Source organism: Cornus florida, unplaced genomic scaffold (genome assembly GCF_030987335.1).
Source record: "Cornus florida cultivar Cherokee Brave unplaced genomic scaffold, ASM3098733v1 CherokeeBrave_3.0.0_Hap2_Chr05, whole genome shotgun sequence".
NCBI lineage: Eukaryota > Viridiplantae > Streptophyta > Magnoliopsida > Cornales > Cornaceae > Cornus > Cornus florida.
The window spans coordinates 55,518,089-55,522,819 of record NW_026775575.1 but is presented as its reverse complement, the minus strand read 5'-3'; the positions used below and the strand labels follow the sequence as shown (position 1 = coordinate 55,522,819).

The window sequence follows — 4,731 nt, the reverse complement described above, 5'->3', positions numbered from 1 at the left end:
TTATTTAGTTAATTTTTTTCTTTTCTTTTTCTTTTTTTCTTTTTCTTTTTTTAAACATCACAAACTCGCCGGAGAAGGCAATCGGCAGCGCTGAAGAAACCGGCCAAGAATCGCCAAAGAAAACGGCCGTTCATAAACTCGCCGGAAGAAAACGGCGACCCAGCCACGACCAGAGAAAACGGCGATGCAGAAACTCGCCGGAAAGATAAAGCCCAGCCCAAATCGTTCTGTTGCTGTTTATTTATTTATTTATTTATATTTTGACCCATAAACTCGACGGCGATAAGCCCAGTCAAAATCACCGGCGACACCAAGCCGAAATCGCTGGAAACAGCGACCAAGAAAACGGCAAACGGCGACCCACAAAATCGCTGGAGAAGAACCGCGAACCAGCCGCGATCTACGGAGAGAATCTAGCCGCGACGCCGCAAAGATCCAGCCTTGATCGCTGGAGAAAAGTAGCGACCCAGATGTGACGCCGGAATATAACCCAGGAAACGGAGCTTGAAAAGGAACAGCCGCGATCAGAAAAGCACGGCCGGTGACTGGAAGGTGCGCTTGAAATTTCAGAGACTGCAGCCTGAGGTTGGGATGGGTTCGATGTGGCCGAGACTGGGAGATGGTAGTGTGGTGCTCGGTGTTGAGAGATAGGAGATGAAGAGTGATAAGGGAAGAGTGAGGCAGCTTGGGTTAAGTGCAGCTAGGCGATGATGATGAAGCAGATAGGCGATGGAGAGAAGTGAGGGTTGAATAGGGCGCTCGATCCTCTTTGACGGGGATCGACAATTTTAGGCAAAAAATTTTCCCTTTACTGTATAATGTGACCGCTCTCTGCCAGGCATGGGATTGATCAATCCCCTTGTGGAGATCGATCCTTTGCTTCTTCTTTTTTCGTTCTTAATTTTTTTTTTTTTTAATATATACACTAAAAATAAAAATAAATAAAATAAACAACTAAAAAGAATATATTCACTAAAATGAAAAATAGATAAATAAAATAAAAATAAAATTAATAATAAATAAAATTAAAATACAATCACTTACAAATCTATACTAACTAGTACTATTTTTTTCTATTTTTTTTATTTTTTATTTTTAATTTTTTATGTTTTTGAATAAAGCAAAACTAAAATGAAATGTATATATATAATAATTAACAAATAAATAATAATAATAATAATAATAAAAAATGGAAATAAAATAAAATACCAACCTGTACTATCCATTACAAATTTTTTTTTTTTATTTTGTTATTTTCTAAAAGTAGAATTGTACAATAAATAAAATAAAGTAAAAGAAGAAAATAAAATAAAATTTTATTTAGACAAAGACGCAAGAAATAAAATAAAGAAAAATGAGGGAGAAGTAAAATCGGGAAACTTTACGAAAAACTAATGTTTAACGTCTCTAGTAAGACGTTTTTGCGACTCACTAGTCGAAAGAATCGAAAACCGGATATGAGATATCCTCATTGATCCGTTTATCTATTTTCCCCAATGGATCTTCTCTCACAACAATGAATACATCTCCCAAAAGAATGATTTGGAAAGAAATGATGGAAGATACAATTTGTTCCCTTTCATCCACGGTCTTGAAAATAAAGTCCATCATGATCGGCCTTGCACTTGGCAAGGTAATATCTTTCAAAGACTCAGTTGGATTATTAGGAAACTCATTCTTTTCATCCTTTTTGTCAACTTCCACATTGATCATTTTCTCCTCATTCACTAAGGTCGCCTCAATGACTTCATGCTCAATATTGCAAGGAATGTCCTCATAAATTGGATTGGCTATTGGCGAACTTGCCACTTCTTCCTCTTCTTGATAAGAAAGAGTACTTGCGACTGGAGGAAGAGGTTCTTTTGAGTTTTTCCATGGCGGGAAGTCTAAGATGGCCACTGAGTCCATTAGAGAATTCACTTTATATATGGAGCTTTCAATGTTAAATACATCCATATTGAAGTGAGATAGGCATGCCTCAAGAGGATCTTCAGAAAGAATAGAATGAATGGAAGGAATAGCTTCTTCAACAATTTCATCCAAGACATTCACCATGAAACACTCGCCTTCATTGATAGGATGTTGGCTCGTGTTGAACACATTAAGCTTAACCATCATATTGCCAAAAGATATGTCCATAATGCCGGACCTACAATTGATTGTCGCATTAGCAGTGGCAAGGAATGGTCTTCCTAAGATTATTGGAATGTAAGTGGTAGGATTGGGAACCGGCTCAGTGTCAAGCACAACAAAATCAACCGGGAAATAGAATTTGTCAACTTTGATGAGGATGTCCTCAACAATTCCCCTTGGTTGTTTTGTAGACCTATTGGCAAGTTGAATAACTACCGAAGTTGGCTTAAGGTTTCCCAAACCTAATTGAAGATACATGGAGTAAGGAATAACATTAACATTAGCCTCTAAGTCAAGAAGAGCCCTTTTGACCTCATGGTTCCCTATGGTACAAGAGATGGTTGGCGCGCCGGAGTCTTTAAACTTAGGTGGGGTGTTAAGCTTAATGATAGAGCTCATTTGCTCCGTGAGAAGCACTTTCTTTGGGCTTGGTCCCTTGTTCTTCCTCTTTTGAGTACACAAGTCGTTCAAGAACTTGGCATATGGTGGAATTTACCGAATAGCATCAAGAAGAGGAAGGTTGATTTTAACTTGTTTAAAAACTTCCATCATGTCATGGATTTTTCCTTCTTGCCTCGAAAATGGAGTAGAGTTTAAAGCTTGAGGAAATGGAGCTTTTGGCTTATAAAGCTTCTCTACATGGGAGGAAGATGATGATGATGGAATTGGCTCCTCAATGTGACCACTTGCCTCTAGTGAAGTAGGAATGGAATTGGGAATGGGAAATGGGCTAACACTTGGTTGCACCGGAACATTAACTTCACTAGGTCTCTCAACTTTGTTATCAATTTTTCTTCCACTCTTCAAAGTGGAAATAGAGTATGCCTTTTGGTTAAGTTTGGGTTGAATAGGCCATTTCCCTTTCATTGTTTGAACTATTTGCCCAATTTGGGCTTCAAGTCTTGCAATTGATTGAGAATGCGAATGAAACACTTGATTTTCCTTTCAAAGATCACCCAAAGCTTCTAAAACCTTATCCTCAAAAGTGGGATTTCTAGGAGCCTCTTGAGGTGGATGAGAAAAAGATTGATGATTTGAAGAATGAGAATTGGAGAATTGATTCACAGTTGGAAGAGGATAAGATGGAGAATGGTATGTTTGAGACTTTGCATTTCGGAGGTGGGGCGGTACATACTTTTCTTGAGAATTTTTATGAAGAGGAGGAATGATACCTCCTCCTTAATTTTTCCAAGAGAAGTGAGGATCACTCCATCCGGAATTATAGGAGTTAGAATTTGGATTACTTCCCGGATGAATGAAAACAGCATTGACTTGTTCTTGATACTCACTTGGAAAAACTTGTCCAAGAGGGCAATTGAAAGTATTGTGAGTATAACTAGAGCAAGTCATGCACATCACACTTTGAGAATGGAAAGAGTTGGATGATTGAATTGCCGGGTTTTGGCTCGAAAGAAATTTATCAAATTTTTGAGTAAGATTTTTTATTTCGGCGGCAATTTCCATGGAACTCTCCACTTGAGAAAGACTGGAGGTTTTCTTCCCTCCTTCATTTAAATTTTGGCCAAATCGGGACGATGAAGAACGATGTATTGAATTTTCGCTCATGCAATCAAAAAGATGCCACACACCGTTTTCATTTTTTTCCAAATAGGCTCCTCCACATGAAGCATCAATCATATCTTTTTGGGTATCGGATAAGCTTTCATAGAAGCAGCGAACTAACTACCACTTTCGAATGTCGTGATGTGGACACTTCCGTAACAAATCGTTCAAACGCTCCCATGCTTCATGCAAAAGTTCTCCCTTATTTTGGGAGAATTCACGGATATAAGCTCTCATAGCATCGGTTCTACTTACGGGGTAAAATATTTTTAGAAATTCATATTGTAGTTGAGCCCAAGATGTGATTGAATTTGCCCTCAAGTTATTGAACCAATATTTAGCCTTTTCCCGAAGAGTGAAAGGGAAAAGCTTCATTTTTAAGACTTCTTTCGGAAGGTCCGTGATTTTCACGATTAAACAAACTTCCAAAAACTCATCCAAATATTTATGTGGTTCTTCATTGCTCACCCCATAGAAAATAGGGCACATTTGGATGGTTGCGGGCTTAATTTCATAATGGGTTGCCCGAAAGTTTGGCAACCGGATGCATGTTGGTGCATTGTATTCATTTGGAGTGTAGTGATTCCAAAGAGATAATTGAGGATTTGGGGGATACACTACATGATCTTGAGGATGAATTTGTATTATTGGAGGTTGTTACATTTAATTGGGTTGTGGAAACACATTAAGATGGGGAATTCTCAAGGGTGGATACACACCTTGAGATGGATGCCCATTAAGAAGGTGATACTCACCTAGATTATCCATATGCCCTAGATCTTAGAATTGGTTTTCCATTAAGTATGGGATAATCAAGAATGGGAAGAATTCTCCTAGAAACAACAAACCACAACAACAATCAACAATAATTCACCACCTCCACATACGATGTTCCCATACTCCCATGTTATATCAATACACAAAATTAAATTGCCTCCACAAGGGCCGATGCTTTCTATCAAGAAAGTAATAGCCTCCTTTTGGGCTTATGCTTGGACAAGAATTTTAAAAAAATGTGATAGCCTCAACAAGGGC

General features: G+C 38.3%; 1 non-coding gene across 1 annotated transcript; it reads left to right on the top strand.

Annotated features, from left to right (window-relative positions):
• Window positions 1-3,829: 3,829 nt before the first annotated feature.
• On the top strand, window positions 3,830-3,938 carry LOC132310718 (small nucleolar RNA R71). Its single transcript, XR_009482688.1, has one exon. It is a non-coding gene; the product is annotated as a small nucleolar RNA R71 (small nucleolar RNA).
• The last annotated feature ends 793 nt before the right edge of the window (window positions 3,939-4,731 follow it).